The 17,702-nt window shown below is 42.3% G+C and overlaps 1 long non-coding RNA gene across 2 annotated transcripts in view; it reads right to left on the bottom strand.

The window, feature by feature from the left end:
• Positions 1 to 17,702, bottom strand: part of LOC135315390 (uncharacterized) — a 313,306-nt gene that overhangs the window by 245,875 nt on the left and 49,729 nt on the right. For both annotated transcript variants that reach the window (XR_010374854.1, XR_010374853.1), the window contains one exon: positions 7,598 to 7,780. This is a non-coding gene — a long non-coding RNA (uncharacterized LOC135315390). The remainder of the gene's footprint in view (positions 1 to 7,597; positions 7,781 to 17,702) is intronic.

The following is a 17,702-nucleotide window of genomic DNA, read 5'->3' as shown; positions in this document are numbered from 1 at the left end:
CCTTTGACTTGAAATCAATGTTCAGGTGCAGTCCTTTCTACAGTTTGGTTTCTCTTCACCTGAGCACCAAGACAGCCTGATGCAGGCAAGCATCGGCCTAAAGACAGTTTTCAGATTCAGCCATTCCTCCTGATCACACCACTTCGGGAGCTGTCCTTACTTGTGCTCACCAAGGTCAGACCACACGAAGGGCCTATCAGACTGTGCAGAGGATTGTGGAGAACAGATGATTCCTTGTACTGAGACCAGAGGTTGTTTTTCTAGAAACTGAGAATATTTCATGACCACATCTATTCTGCTAGACAGAAGGTGTCTGCAACTATGCTCCCATACTATCTGGGAATAAAACATAATGTTCCCTGTGTAGATGAACATCCAACTCATCACATACAAGCTTAGAGGACTTGGTGGGGCTATTAGCTACTGTCGGGGGGCAAGAATAACCAAAAAACCAAACAACAATACCAAAAATCTTCTAATCCAAAGGAAGGTTAGGTATAAGCATTTCTAGGAGGGGTACCAGTATTTTACAAGGTGTATAGCACAGGTAGGCAGCAGAGGAAGGAAGCCACATAAAACAGCTCACAGCACTCAATAACCATTTAGGAATAACTTTTCATCTTGAGACTGAATATAGGTAAATAAAAGCCTATGTTATGTACCCTTGAATTTAGGACAGGACTTCAAATTTAAGTAAGATAACACTTGTATAAAAAAAAATACCACAGTGTCATAACTGACCACAAGAGGTCAGAAACTCAACAGTCCAGCTTATTGCAAAGGGAGGCTGGTTATATTTGATTTTCTATTGAAAAGGTTGAGTACCCTTAACCTTAAACAAATTATTGATTTCCCTTTGATTTTGTTTGGAGATATGAGGTTTTAATTTTAAAGCTTTCAAGGCCTGAGTTCTTCCCTGTGCAGAGGTTCTCTGTATACAGAATCACAGAACGGCAGGGGTTGGAAGGGACCTCTGGAGCTCTCTTCTTGACCCTGCTCAAGCAGGGTCCAACCCCCTGCTTGAGCAGGCACCCCCAGAGCAGGGGCACAGGACCGCATCCAGGCGGGGTGTGAATGTCTCCAGGGAAGGGACCCCACAGCCTCTCTGGGCAGCCTGTGCCCCTGCTCTGGCACCCGCACAGGGAAGGGGTTTTTCCTCATGTTTAAGTGGAACTTCCCATGTTCCAACTTGTGCCTGTTGCCCCTTGGCCTGTCGTTGGGCACCACTGAAAAGAGCCCGGCCCCATCCTCCTGACACCCGCCGTGCAGATGTTTTATAAGATCCCCCCTCAGTCTTCTCTTCTCCAGGCTGAACAAACCCAAGTCTCTCAGCCTCTCCTCACAAGGGAGATGCTCCGATCCCCTGACCATCCTGGTAGCTCTCTGCTGGACTTGCTCAAGCAGTTCCCTGTCCTTCTTAAACCGGGAGGCCCAAAACTGGACACAGCACATCAAATGCAGCCTCACTAGGGCAAAGTAGAGGATAACCTCCCTCTCCCTGCTGGCCACACTCCTTTTAATGCAGACCAGGATGCCACTGGCCGCCTTGCCCACAAGGGCCCTGTGCTGGCTCAGGGTCACCTCGCTGCCCCCCAGCACCCCCAGGGCCTTCTCAGTGGAGCCACTTTCCAGGAGTTCAGCCCCCAGCCTGTGCTGGTGCATGGAGTTGTTCCTCCCCAGGGGCAGGACCTTGCACTTCCTTTTTTTGAATTTCATAACCTCAGGCTGGCAATGTCCTTCCCACCCGACCCTCAGGTGATGCTTCTGTTCTAGCTCTACTGCTACCCTGATAAGTGATACTCAGTAGATAATGTTCTCTCCCTCTTTTCCCCCCTCCCACTGTTTAGCTGCATTATCTATCAGGCTGTAAGCTCTTTGGCAAAAGGAATGAAAGTTACCATCTGCCTGTGCAGTGAGCAGCACTCTCAGATACAAAAAAGAAATGCTTATGATAGATAGGTCAAAGGTAAAAGATCAAATAATGTTAAGGCAGAAAACACTTCAGTCAGGGATTCCCAAACTTGTCCCTTCTGAATTACTGGGGACCCTGCTTGAAACTGCCAACTGTTTGAGCTGCAACTGTGTTAACCTCTCACCGTAACTAAGGGCTAAGCACTGTGGGAGAAGCTGGTTCCTCTCTGGAAAGGCTGAAGGAGACAAACACAAAGGTACAATTGCAAAACATCACTTGAATCACTGTAGCCAATTACGTCCATAATTACATAATAAATGTTTGGCAGAACCTCTACTCCGTACAACAAAAGTTACAAACACTTCTCGGCAATCTACAGCAAGCTTAAGCCATATAATTTGTAACTCCAAAGCCACAAACCACAAATGTAAAAGTTCCAGTTACACAAGAGCACTGGATAAAATATTAAAAGCTATAATATATAATACAAGCTGTGCCTCCTGCTGTCTGTCAGTGTAAGGGTATTACCAAGCATTTCTGCACATCATTAGTACAGAATAACACATTTCACTACCAAGAACCTGCTGCAGAGATTCAGAGGGTAGACAATCAGTTTCAGCCTTTTTTGCATGTCCCAAACTACCAAGTCATTGGAACAGAAGACGATGATAATAATACAGAATAACTATTATTTTTCTGAGCTCAGTCCAGGGGTCGGAAGCAGAGGGTACCGGTCACAACATGGTTCGTATGTTATTCCTTAGCAATCTGCAGTTAGAAAGTCAAATATGCTTTATGTTTTTGGAATAACGATGGCAGCTGCTCAAAGACAGATCTCTATGTTTTGATAAAACAGCAATCCCCTTCAGCTAAGACACACACCGTCCATACAGGTGAAATGAGAGAGGGAAGAAAGAGCAACATCTTAATTCTTTCCTTTCAAAGAAACCTCAGCAGGAATTAGCACTGTTCCCATCTAGCTGTGTAACCAGGCAATGAAATCTGGTGGACTTAGAGCAAGCCTGCAAGACTGTAGTTCCTAAATTCTGAAAGAGGCAATTAGCTTTTCTGTACCTAAACTTCTACTGCTTGAAATATGAGGAAAAAAACTAGTTGATAAGGAATAAGTGAAGATCAGGAGAGCTGACTTGCTGTAAAGATTGGCAAACAACTGGTCTGTATGTAAAACATAGGCTAGATTAATATATTTGCTTTCTAAACAAGTGTCTAGAAACTACTCCTGCAAGTCAAATGATCGCACCACAGCCATGAGTTCTCCTTTAAAAAGGAATGCACTGCCACTCCACTTGGTTATGGAGACACAGTTGGTAAACATGACCACAACAGAGTGGCACAGTCCCAGATCTACCAGGAGAAACTGCTGCATTCATTTACCCATCAGGACAACTTCAGGTATCCTCATTTCCTAGCCGAGGAGGATCTAGTAGGATGAGGATTAAAATGACACGGTGTTATCCAAGCATAAAACTGCCACATGTTAGGTAAGTATTGCTGCCACTCCTGTCTCTCAAGATCAGCAGGATCCCTGCTGGCTACTCTCGACACGTAATGACAAGAATGGGGGACCATGCTGCCACACAAGGGGAGCAACGAGTCCCATAAAACCACCCATGACTGTCAGTTCCAGCCGGGGAGTAACAGAGGTGACCCTGGCAAAGGGATCTGATGTCACAGCAACGCCTGGAGGTCTGGAGCACTTTTATGTTCCACTAAATTGATGCTACTATGGAATTCCATTCTGTTGTGTTCCAGTTAAGGACAGCCCTCTGCTCTTGCACTGTTGCTTGCTTTCTAGTGCATTCTTTGGTGGGTGAAGCATGGTACCTGCTGAGCCCAGGGCGGGAAACCCCATTCCTCTGAGACACTGCGTGTGATACAGCACGAAATAAGTCTCTAGCCCTTCCTCCCCCTCATTTGTGAAAGGAAGGCTGCAAACATAAGGAACATACAGCAACTTGCAGCAGGTGGTAGAGTGCCTGGCTAATTCCAGCAACTCTCGTTGCAGCGAAAGGAGGGGGTGGATGTGGAGGTGACTCAGCTGAGAACCGCAAGTAGCTCAGCTGAGGTTGAAATCCCACCGAGCTTAGAACAGCCTGATTATGGCTTTTAAAGGACCATTCCCACGATGTGAAAACAGTGCCTAAAAAACTTGCTTTGGCAAGTATTTGTTACCAGTAACACCAGTGCTCGACCCCATTTCTTGGGCTTTGCCAGCTACTCCTTTAAATCAAGCTTTCCTGCACTGAACTCCAGCCCTCTTTATTGACTGGGAAGGTGTCACGACTCAAACCTGCTAACGAGCCTTCCTCTGACCTGGAATGGTACCAGATCTCCATGTACACCGTTCTTACTGCCCACCCTCTTACTGCAAAGCAATAATGTGGAATTAGCATTCTCCCTCCCATCACGCGGTGCTACATATCAGGACCTGGCCTCAACAGCAGCCCAATGCAAGCTGCAACAAGGATCTCTGAGGCTTAGACTTACACTTAAAATTTCTCCAAACTACTGAATTTTCCCACCTAAAACACCCCACACAAACATAGCATGCCTTGAAATATAATAGCAAATGGGTTTTTTGCCAGTACAGCAGAACTATTTTGAGTACTGGTTGAGATTATACCAAAAAATAACTCTTCTACAGGCTGTATTTCCAACAGGCTACTGGCAGCTTGGCGCAGACTATAGCTACCTTGGCAAACCTTTTAAGGATTATTAAGCTCTGAGCTGGAAGCTGTACTTTCTATATACTGTGTTGCAATATAGGACCTGCAAGAGCCACTCTGCTTCTCTTAGTTTCTTTACAGTATCACCAGAAGGGAGCAAAAATAGCTCCCCTCTCCTCTCTGATAAAGCAAATGTGCGAGGAAAGCAATTCTGTTCTCTCCTCATCCTGCTGTTGAGCTCCCCTAATCATACAGAATGGAAGGGGTTTTCTACAAAAGGGCATTAGAGTTGGCTTGATATGTTGCTAATTAATGTCAAATGAAGATTAGTGCAAAATAATGTGCCTTTTTTGTCTTTGCTAATATTTGCACCATCCCTGAAAGAAAGAAAAAAGGGGGAAAAAAAAGAAAAAAACAACCAACCAAACAAAAAACCCACAAAAAAACCCAAAACCAAAAAAGCAATCTGCAAAAGTTCCATTTTCTCTCTCATACACCCTAAGCAGCATTTGTATTAATAAGAAATAAGAAAGGAACACCTTGAAACAGTTCTTTCCCCCCGCCCCAGTCTGTTTCCGAGCAGGTGAGTTTGGGCTACAGCCACTACAGAGAGGACAACATTCCCATCCTTCTAGAAAGCTCTCCTTGTCACAGACTTGCTTATTAATGATAACATTTCTGCTGACATTGTAAAATCTATAGATGTATAGGCTGAAAATAATCAAATTATTATATCAAATCAGTCAAGCTTTTCTATATTTGAATTTGACTGCAAACAGAGAAGCACGAGGGAGGCATTTCCTGAGTTGTGCACCCAAGCTGTGCTTCAAAGCTATAAAATATCTTCCTTCGACATGAAACCCCCCCAGTAACTGTTTGTGCAGAATACCTATCTCATCCCATCTACACACAACGCTATTTTATGATTTCAGCATACAAAGTCATGGCCAAAAAAGCATACGAAGAAGCTCACGCTGATTATTCTAGAATAAAAATGCAACAGTTCTAAAGTTCGGTATTACAAGGGCAGAGAGCCTATCACAAACCAGTGTTTGCTTAGACCTGCAACTGATGGAACTGGATGCGGCAGGAAGAAATACTTTATTCTATTGACACTAACAAAACTACAATACATTCTCATCTTCCTCATTTGAAGATGTTGGGGCTCAATATATATACGCTGGTTTTATAATTATCTTCAAAGCCTTTAGTGTGAACCAGGCACTCAAAGAGTACACCAGGCTCAAAGACTCCTAGACCTCTTACAGCATTCTCTGGCCTAATGCCTACAAATGGAGGCAAACAGAGCGTCTCCTTTATCTCTTCCTATTGTGTACTGACATTTTATAGACTAATTTATAAATAAAAGCCTCCCCCTTTGATGTTCCGCTAGATCTTTGTACAGACCTGCAGGACTCTGTGTGTAAGCTTCTCTTCCCTGATCCATGAGGCACGCAGGATATGCAAACCTCAAGGATACTCTCCCGTCTGTAATCTCATTTTAAAGGCAAACCTTAATTTGCCATTATTCTTTGTAAATCTACATCACAAAGAAGTCTGGTTCTTTCTATTTCTGATGGCATCCCAATAGAAGAAATATTATATTAACAAGTCCTGTAAATACCCAAAAACTCACTTAGACTGCACCACCTGGCAATAACAAACCTTCTGTGCCAGGTTTGGATCAAACCACACCGCTGCGGCTAGCTGAGATTCCCTGTTGTCTCATAGCAACAGGATCGTTTGCTGAAAAAGCAGCATTAATCACCAGCTGGAGTATTTTTTTTTGTTGTTGCTTATTCATTAGGCAAAATCAGATGCATTCAGTGGATCTGGAATATCACTTTGACATGCCTTGAAACCAAATTACATCCCCTATAGTTAATGCGTTCATAAATCAGTTAGCAGTTACTAACGGGAGAAAGATGCAACTCGTCTCTTGTTTACAACAGTAATATTAGTAATAGAATTAGCAATATCCATTACACTGATCCAGAAGTAGAAGCTGCAGTTCTTCCTTAGTCTTTCTCAGGACTACCTAAACCTATCAAAGCACCTTAACTCTTTCCTTCCCAACAATTTCTGGAGCAAGGAAGACCTCACCATACTGGACTTGTGCTGTAGTCTGTCCAGCAAGCAAAACTGGCAAGTTTTTCCTGAAACCTCCTTTAAGACCTACATATATCTAAACGTAACAACAAACAAACCAACAAAACAGGGTGATCACAAGCACAGTCAGGCTTGCAGAGATATTTCTACACCAGACCCTGTTTGTTTGGGCTGGGGGCGGGGGGGCGTATCAGTACATCAGTCAGCAGAGGCAGTATCTAAGCCCAGATTTTCTAAAATGAAACTTTTCGGATGAGATCGAAGAAAATCCTATCCCTTTAAAAAATTTTTACATACAAGATTTGTTCACACGGTGAGGTTTGGGATTACAAACGATAACCCAAATGGAGGCACTCTGATAAGTAGCAATATCCTCATGATAAATTCCTGAGAAACAAGGCTGCTGATAAAGACTATCATTGCTGCAAGGCAAGAAAACACCTAAATGTATGCAGCTGATGATATATCAAGATCCATATAGCTGTCCTGAGATGTATTTCTGTGCAAACTATGAAAGAAGGATGTTTCCAACTCAGTCTGTAGGTATGGCATAAGCATAATATATCTATGCTAACGAAAAAGTAACTAACTGTTATCAAATGTCATCCTTCGCCTCTGATTTGATGAGGCTGGTAACATTTGACAATGGAGGAATTTCTAAAAATCTCATAAAAGACTTTCAAAATACATCCCTGTAACACCACTACTAGTATTCTGTCACAGAAAGACTCCTACTGATGACATATAATCAAACGAGGGCTTAACCTGAGGCTGATATTTTCAATTGCTGTAAATGTTAAAATCGTTGCTGTATTATGAAAAGTGATTTTACTAAAACATCATTAAACAAAATCAGCCTTAACATTTGAGCACCACCACTACCACAAACCTCTTCTGAGAAATCTGCAGAGCGCTAGGCTGTCCTGCACAGGAGCCGGCCAGGTACATCGTCTTGACGGGATTTCTCACAGGTATGACTGAAGACAAAAGTCATCTGTGTAACAGGATGCTTAACAGTTTCATTTGTAAAGAATACAGATGGTTCGAGAGCTGTTTCTCAGGCTTTAGGAATCTAAAAGGAATTAAGAAAAGGTTTGTCACTAAAATGAGAAGGCATCCTTTTGAATACATTTAAGGAAGAGCTTAAACGTAGAGCTGAGGAAGAGGCTGCTATTTTTCCCTGTTGATTTACAGAGAAAAGCTGTATTTCAGCAGATGGCTCATTAAATTTTTGCACCGTGACTGTAGTAGGAGAGGAAAAAAAACAAAACCCACACCACAAAGCAGCACTGGCTGCTTGCTGTGTCATAAAAACTTTTTGTTAAGTTTTTATTCATGCACTGATCAGCAGACTTCATATCTAAACCTAGTTTACAAAAGAATCCTCCTCATGTTTACAAGCTAGTCTCTATTCCAAGTGGCATTGTTTGCAGATATGATGTATCTTTAGACAAAAGACTGAAAACAGATTTCATCTAACGTTTCCTGCTAGGATTTCTTTTCCTTAAAAACCTTCAAAAGGGAAGGTTCATGTTTTTGTTCTGTACACCTTCTGCTAAAATTTGCAATCCAAGTTTGGAAATCTCAGTAACAATCTTTATTGCCATCCATTCCATGGCCTGCCCTTCCTGTTTTCCAAAAACAAAATGCTGTATTTATCTTGAAAATGGGATATCCTGTTGGAAGGCTTTGAGAAAAAAAAAGAAAGAACATACTGAGCCTGGGACCTCAAGTACTCCTTCCTGTACCTTAAGAGAAATAAAGAAATAGTTCTAGTCAAAAAAGGAAATATGGCAGGAAAAAACACTCGGGAGTTACAGTCAGAGCAATACTTGAAGAATAAATAGCACAGAAATAATTATAATTATATAAATGGTTATTTTTTCATGGAAGTTCCTACATACTGTGTATAAAGCCCCCTTTCAATATTGTAAACTTGGAGTAAACCACTTTGAGAGGAACACGCCCAAGCCCCATTCATGGACTAGACTCTATCGTATTGTTCTTTGGCAGGAGCGGAACAAACGGAGGGTCCTTTCGCTAAATAAGTTTGAAAGGTTTTGAATCTTCATTAAATATAAGCGGGCTTGCTCCAGAGAGCCCTGTGCATAGCCATCTCCCGCACAGGGTCCTTAATTTTTATTTCATTAGTATTTTCCGTGCTTTTAATAGTCAAAGCAGCTTCCGCATTAGCCTTATACAGCAAGACAGCAGATGAAATGACAGTAAAAATGAAATCGTGAGGTTTCGCTCACGTCTTTCTGAGTGTGACCCAGCTGCCTGAACACGGGCCTCTGCTGCCACCTCAGACACCGCGGGGGACCCTCCTCGGTCTCCAGCTGCCATTCCAGAGGAATGTAGGTCTTTTGCCGATTCTGTGTCATATCTGCCAGCCCCGTAGAGATCTTTTGGATAGCCTTAAGGGTACTTTAGGTTCCTGCTTCACCCTCTGTTTTTGTACCCTGATTATACACCATCTTCTATGCACGTTAGTTTATCCCAAGCTCCTTTGGAGTGAACCATTCTGGTCACCCTGAAATGCATCCTAATGCAGCTCTAAGGACAGTTTACTCCAGTATCTTCTTTCTGTGGGCACTTGACTAGGTTAAGTCTAGCTGCCTCCACACTGCACCAGTCTGCCATCACCACCCCAGCCGGTGTTGTGCCTTCAGATCACTCCGTATGCACTCATGGCACATGCAGAGGACAAAGCACAGGCTCTCAGCTTTAGGTCACAAAATCTCACCCTGGCAAACCACAACGCACTCCGTACTTTGAACTGAAAGGGAACGAAAATAAACTCACTGCCCCCTAACGCCATTTGAGAGGGATGGGTTGGTTTGTTCACTTTTCAGTGCCCCCACAGTCCCATTCAGTGACTACAAGGAAGGCAGAAACCTCCTTCAGTAGGATGGAGCAGGTAGTCAGAGGCAGCCACAGCTATATCTTACCTGCCACAGCTGGGCTCATCCAAACCTAACTATCAGAATTTATCTCCATTTTTCAAAAGGGAAATGATGTTACAGCAGTTTACCAAGTTCCTGGTCAGACTTAGGAGTCCACAAATGTTAAGTGCTAAGTAAATCCATTCAAAATAGGAGGCAATCTCTACTCCCCAAGCTTGAAGTCAAAAAGGAGATACGACGTCACAGCTAGGAAGGGATATTCACATAGCAAAGATAGAGACAGAAGATAAAAATTATAGTCCTTGAAACAATCAACTTTATTGTAGAATTTTATGAATTGGAGCTTCTAATATTATATTTAATTCGATCAAGGGATTATAACTGCTAAGACTGCACCTCAGTATCTCACTCTGTTTAAAAAATTGCTGGAGTTACATTAGGTTTGCAGCTTAAAAATCCAAGAATGCCCAGTATATCAGAATATGGGAATTAAGACCGTAAGACAGGACACTTGATGTTAATGGAAGAGCTTTTTTAATTTAGCCAATTAAAAAGCAGACACTTAAATCAAAGAGACCACCTGAATTTTAGCACAAAGCTAGGATAATCGTTATCCATTTCCCCTAATGTTCTTTTGAGCAATCACTTTGCGCAAGGGCTTATGTGAGACTAGAAGGAATTCTCATCCCCATAGGGGTACAAAAAAAAAAAATCACAATTTTTTTTCAGTAATCAGAATCCCCTCCCCAAAATCGTTACAGTAACTGAAAACACAGATTGCTTGCAAAGGATGAGAACACTAACATTGCTATTCTTTATTACCCTGAGATATAAAGAAAATAAAAAACTTCATAGTTATTTATAACATGAAAGGAAAAGGAACTCCGTAAGCATGACCGTGCCACAGGGTCAATCTATGCACGCTGGCTAGCTGTGAAGATTCAGAGTGCCGCTACAGGAATGAGAATGACATTCTGACATATCGTATACAGCCAAAGCTAGTCTAGCTACAATATACTAGTTTTCTGAGAAATACAAAGTAAGGCTACTGGGTGATACTCACAGCTGGGTCCTGAGAAATTCTAAAGAGAAGAACAACTAGGACATGACTCAGAGGGAGAAAGGTGAATGTTCAAGAACTGTGTAAATCTGAAGAGTTGCAGAAAGCAAATGATACAAGAACAAACAGTGAAACAGCCTACAGAGCAGAGGCAAAATTCCCGGGAAACACCTTGGTTCTGTTCCAGCGGCGCAGTGTGACCACAGGCAAATCTGAGCACCCCGTTTTCCCATACGAAAAATGCAGCTAACACTTATGTCATATTAGACTTACGATGCTTATTCAAAAGCTCTTTGGAAGCGCTTGCATCCAGCACAGTGTGTATTTAACACTTTGGAGAGAAGTATCACCCTTTGTGTATCTATAAAGGGGTCAGAAGTACTTGGACTGACAGCACTACTTGAGCAGCTCTCTAAATCAGTTAATAGAATTATTACCTGTGTGGGTAAGGGTTTTTTTAATCCCCAAAGCTAGCACATGCTCTCTGGCAGGCAGAGCACCAATGCCTTATACTATGAAAATATGGGAAAGGATCTATGTATTTGCGTAGTAGCCATAGAGCAGTTACCTGCACACATTTTCCTCTTGCTGTCCTTGTCACCAAAAGCTAAGAACAATAAGCACCTGAGTGAAAAATAAGTCAGTGGGATACTCAGAGATCTTCACTGTGGCCTCCAAGCTTGGATTTGGAAAAGCTTTGCTAGTGTAGTGATAATCACCTTTAAACATCACCTTGCTTTTAAACCCTACAGTATCCCGCCTCTCCAACCCCAACAGGATTTTTTCACTCCACCCCTTTCTGGATCCCCATATAGGGATCACTGCTCAGAGGACTCAGTTAAGGACAACCACAGAACTAAGACAGCCAGGCACTTCCAATAATTCTTCCGGTCCTAAAGCCTGTGTAGAATAACGGTGCTGGTACAATAATCCTGCTTACTCTGTATTTGTGAGACTTCCTCTGTGTGACTGATGGCTATTGAGAAATGTCTGCCATAGCAACACCAAGCACTCTGTAGTCACACCGTATCTTTTGATCTGCTGCCACATTGGCAACAGCCCTGTTGCACTGGTTTCAAAACTGAAAGGTCTCTCTGCCTTGCTTGGCACAGGACCTTGCCTGGTTGGGGTCATAATATTTCATTGTAAAGCCTTTTGTGGCAGGGAAAAATTACTTCAGGCAGACACGCTGGAAAAGAACGAACCTACTACAACATTATTTTATTCTTTCTCGTTAATACACAAGCAGCATCTTCCAAAACCTAAACTCAGGTGTCAGTCAACAGCTACAGAGACTGAAATAAGAGAATGAACTGATGTAATTTTCACCTTCATTTAGCATTTCTGCACGTAAATTATGCCAGCTGAGACTTTCTCATCAACTTCCCAGTTCAGTCCAGTGAGCCGAATGGATACTGCCTTCCACTCCACAGCTCTGTACTTAGGTGCTGAAAGACCTGAACAGGCCTGGAGGAAGATTTATACCGCTTTAGATTTGCTTTTCATTTTACTGCCTGTATCTTTTGGAGACTCACAACCTGTGCAATCCAAGGAACAATTAAAAAAAACTAATATAAAAAGTGTATTCTTTAATTATTTTTCCAAAATCCATATACTAGGACTGTGTCTCTTCAAAAGGATGATTTGCAAAATGAAGTTGGGATACAATGGATGAGTTCTGACATGCTTTTCTTTTTTTCCCTTCCAGTTCCAATTGCCATAATCAGAGTTGCACTGCCTCAACGCATCGGGCCATACGCTCAGTGGTAATTTAACAAGTATAAAGGAGGAGAAGGAATGGCACACTAGGTAAGACATTGTGTTGTGTTTCAAGAGATATATTCCAGTTGTACTTAAAGTTCTTGCTGTACTGTTGACTTCTTGCCAGATGAATTCTCTCTCCCTTATTTGTCAATCCATAGAAAATGAATATTATTTTTGTACCTACAAGAGGTACTAGGAGGCCAACCTACGTAGTGGTTGTGAGATGATCCTGTGTTCCACCAGCAGTAGATATGTGAATAACTAGATATGCAGGAAAAGCATCTGTAGGATATTAAGCTCAGCAAACATGCAGCTAGACGTTGTTAGCCATGACTCTTTATTCCCAGGATGCCCTTACTCCATATAATTATGCCAAGTGACTTATAAATAGTTCATAGAAGTATCTATGCAGATAATCATCTACTCCCGAACTATCTCCTGCTCAGTTTAGCGGCCACAGAAGTGGTAGTGTAACAGACTAGATTTGAGCAGAAATACTTCTCCGGCTCCTAGAAGCATAAAGATAGACAATATCTGCAAAATACTTTGATCTTCATGAATACAAGGCACTATCAAATATATTAAATACTATTATACAGCTGTAATAGTGGAAACAAGGATTGTCATGCAAAATGAATGCAATGATGCTTTTATTTAAGTGTACTGTCTTCCAAATAATCAGAACCTAAACTGACATACTTCAGGGAAACTTTGGTAAAACACACACTAGGCAATTCTGGAAAACTACCCCTGACAATCTGTACCTTGAAGCACAAGGACTGAGATTCCTTAAACACTGTATTTCCTATGACTCATGTAATTATCACATCTTCATCCAAATCCTTTTAAGCTCTTTGTTCTGAATAATATCTTGCCACAGTAAATTGCACATGCCATTTGTCTTTGTATAAAAACTGGAGCCACTCCCACTTAGCACCTTTTAAAGAAAAGCAGAGAGGAGCATCCATGCATTTTCCCTTTTAGAAACGTTTGCGGCTGTATCTGTCTGCTGGCGCAACTCCCCACAGGTTCCGAGGTCTGAGTTACTGAGTAACAGCCTCCCAGCTCCAGGTTCTTTAGCACACTACATTAAGGCTACAATCAGAAAGGTCACTCACTGGGCAACGAGAGGTGTGGTACCTTCCCAAATAAGCAGATTCAGTGCCCACACATTTCTATTTTTAAACCCATATTTTGCTTCAATGTTGCAGATGCTGTGTGCTGTAAGCAACAGCTGTAGTTACCAACCTCCCACATAAGACACTTCAGAGCTTCTTTCAGGGTGACATTGGAAGTTTTGCTTTTAACACCAAACTCAAAGGCTTCCAACTCATGAGTTTATACTGGGATTTGCAGAAATACATTCAGCTAATCAGAACAAGTGAACCAAAAATATTTGATTTATTTTTAATAATCTCATCTGGTTCATAATGAATTTTTAACGATGCTAATTGCAAGCCTACTACTTAGAGTAGCTTCCCTCAAAAGGGCACAGTCAACATAAATAGCTTTAAGGCTCTTTTTGAGTTTACTGAATAATTCTGAACCCTATAAACCACTCAGAAGACCATATGCAAGCTTAATACTCAAAAACACATATCTCAGCTGCTGAGAATGTACTTGCGTCCTTAACAAGAGCTGTTGGAAGAGATGCCATCCAGTTCAGTTGTCCTAGTGACTTCAGCTCATCTGTTTATAACGCATGGTGAAGAACAGGGTTTCATCATTGTACCCCTGAACAGTTCAAGATCCATTGTACTGCTGTAAATTGAACACATTATTTAATGTGCCAACAGCAAAACTGAACTTGGTGATCTGAGCTGAAAACTGAATCCAGGTTTCCTCAGCAGCTGTTCAGTATCTTTGTTGTTTCTACTCTCACCAAACAGCTGTACACTCCAAAATCCACGATAACAAGCACAAGCAGTAGCAGCGAGTAGTGTATTTATTGGCAGCAAACTGACGTGTGCTGACCACTGAGCCCGTATCAGTCCATTTGACTCTGTTACAGACACGTAGGTTTAAAGCCTTCTCAATACCTCTTTCCTCTCCCCAATAGCTTTCAGTTTGGGTAAAGAACATCAAGTTGCTTTATGGAGGATATTCTCATTCTTAGGTTTTGCCTATACTCCCTCCTGAACAGATTACAACTCGCTCACCTTGAAGCAGAGCGAGAATTCCTGTGCTTCCTTCAATTTTTTTCGTGAAGCTCCTGGGCAGTTCCAACAGCACTGGCAACTACAGGAGCTGGAAAACAAAGCTTTAGTGTAACTAAATTCTACACTGTGAGATTTTTTGGTCCCCAGTCTCATGTACAGAAAGGGCATTCAGGAGACCCATTTTTGTAAAGCGCTCCAAAGCCAGAAATGAAACATTAGGAAAGTTCAAACAACCATCCTCTAAGTACAAAAACTAATACTGCTCAGGTCCCCACGCAGTTTTCCCTTTGCAACTTCCATTTTTCTCCAAGTCATTTATTTCTCAGCCCTTTATTTCCACTGTCACTTATGTCCTTGCTTATTGGCCTATTTTAATTGTGCATCTCCCAGCCTCCTGCACTATTCTGAGCAGAGCCTTGAACAGCAACGGGAATGGAGCTTGGCCAGCCAGGTTGGAAGAAGTGTGGAGCAAAGCAATGGTGTTTGGTGCCCGCTGATGTTTATTAGCAGCGGGGAAATCCAAGGACTTCAATTTGGTTGTATCTGACAACTTAAAATTAATTTTTTTTTCCCAACAACACTGTTACATTTGATTTCCAGGGAGAGAAAAGATTAGTTGGGTTGTTAGGGGAGGAGGCGGACTGGCAGGGCAGTGGAGAAGGCTGGATGCAGGGATTTGGAGAGGGGAAAATTTCTGAGCTCATTCTCTTTTACACCGAGTTAGGGGTGGGGATTTAATCAACGTTAGTATTAAAAGGAGCTGTGAAACTTGCTGCAGGCAGCACTACGTTGATCCTTTTTTAGCTTGGTCAATTACTAACTACAAATTTGAATAGCAGTTAATAGGGGTACTTAATCAGCCATGTAGGCTTTGTCTATGCTATGTATTGAAAGTGCCACCTAGTGGAAACTATCACTTGGATGAGAGCCTATTTCCGTGACTATTTTTAATTCATGGGAGACTATACAGCTGTATGAAATGCAGCTGTAGATCACTCAGTCACCTATACTGAGACACTGTCATATCCAGGGATACCGTCCCTACTAGAGGTGGGGGGAAGCACCCTAGTTCCAGCAGCAATATCCTCCCCCCCAACAAAAAAAAAAAAAAAAGGAGAAATCCTTGATGCTAGTTAAGAATTAGATTAAAATAATCCACATACAGTCTGTGGCCAGCAGCTAGTTATGGTGCAAAGAACAGAATATGCTCCTAGAAACCTGTGTTCACAGAGCTCTTAAAACCAATATCTAAAAGACTTTCACCAGACAGGATTCAGCAGCCCTAATTTAGTTTTGCCATATATTAAAAAATAACACAGCTTAAACACAGTTCTTCTAAATTTCAAAAGACCTGCAGACATGCAAGCTTCCACCAGCAAAGGATTGCTAAACATATGTAGACAAATACACAAAAACCAGAGTACTGGAATGCCAGACTACCTTGTACTTAGCTCAGCTGGCCACTCGGGTCATACCAAGCAACCGTCTCACAGTTTGGGCGGCTTTGGCAGGGACTGAAAACCCTCTGTAATGCAACAGGTCTGCTGCTATGTCAGGTATGACCTGACCAAAGTGGGCTTCTTGGCTGTGGGACAAGTTTTTCTTCCTATTCCTGTAGGCAGTCAAATGATGAGCTGAGGCCCTGCAGCAGTGGCAACATGAAAGCAGACTGAGGCAGGGACTTTGGATCCGTTTGTACTTTGTTCTGGAAAGCTTGTTGAGCAGATCCCTTTGGTTAATTCCTACGTTTGGTAGAGAATTATCAGGTTAGGCTGCAAGAATTTCACCACTCTCAATCACATTGCGTAAGTGGCATGACTCACGCAGCCTGAGGAGATGCAGCGCATTGCAAGGTGTTAAAAATTCAAAGCACAGAGCATCCTGAAAATACATGTTAGGAAGAGAGATATTCTTTTCAGAACTAGTAACATTTTCAGTATTCTGGCCAGACAGCCATTTACTTTAGCCATGCTAAACATATGTCAACATACACTAGCTAATCCATTGCACAAGTGATGAAAGAAAGAAGTTGTGTCTTGCACTCCTCATACAGGATCTCTTTTGTGGCATTTATTGAATTCTATCACATCACATGAGTTCATGAGCGTTACTTCTGTTTTACTGGTTAATGTGGAACACACGTTATGTGGTCAGCCCGAGGTAACTGAACAAACTAGTGGCACTGAGAATCATTGATCTCAGTGTTCGTTCTACCTCACTTCTACCCTTACGACCTGCTCAGATATGTCAGTTCTCTCTTTACACAACAGAGCGCTAAGCAGGGCCGTCCTAGGGGCTGGTATCACTCTTTTAAGAGCATAAATACCGATTAACAAAGAAAATACATTAGAAACAAAGACACTCCTTAGAGAATACAAGATCAAAATACTGCAGTCCTGCTTTTAGTTCTTTGCTGTCATCACCTCACCTGGTGTGAAGTGGGTGTGAAATACCAGCACTCTGACCAGATGCCATGTTAAATAAGAGGAGAGGCAATGGATCAGTGGAACAGGGAGCAGCCCTGCACACTCACACACTGAGCTGGGCACCTCGGTACTCCAACTCTGTATTGCAGCACAGTTCAGACCTTTCAGCTCTCTGTTAAACAGAAAATTACTTGTAAAAGTTATCTTTAAGAAGCCTGGCATATTCCATAATAGTATTACTTCAAGTTTCAGAAGAGAGATGTTAAAGTTAATTAAATAGCACAGCAAAAATCCCCGCAACATAACCAAAATCCTACGCCAGGACCCTTCACTAGCTTTGCTGCTTCCTGCATCTGGGCATGACAGGCACGGTGCCCGTCACTTAAGGCACTCCTGTTCCGTACAGAACAGAGCAAGGACTCTGAAACCTGAATGAGGACATAGGCACTGAAAAATTTGAACCACGTCCTTGCCATTCAGCCAGCTGACCACTAGCTGTCCCCATTGCTTCACAGGAGTAAAGGATCAGTGCTGGGGCCAGAACAAAACATCCCTCCAAAAATGAGTGCCACTACTCTTGGGGGCGAGGGGGGAAATGAAAACTCAGAAAAATTGAGACGAGCCACTGCAGTACCGTAAGTCTGTAGATAAGAAAATGGATGTGTAGAAGGCCTACATC

This window comes from Phalacrocorax carbo, chromosome 11 (genome assembly GCF_963921805.1).
Source record: "Phalacrocorax carbo chromosome 11, bPhaCar2.1, whole genome shotgun sequence".
Lineage (NCBI taxonomy): Eukaryota > Metazoa > Chordata > Aves > Suliformes > Phalacrocoracidae > Phalacrocorax > Phalacrocorax carbo.
Note: the sequence above shows the minus strand (reverse complement) of the source record. Positions and strands in the feature narration are given on the sequence as shown.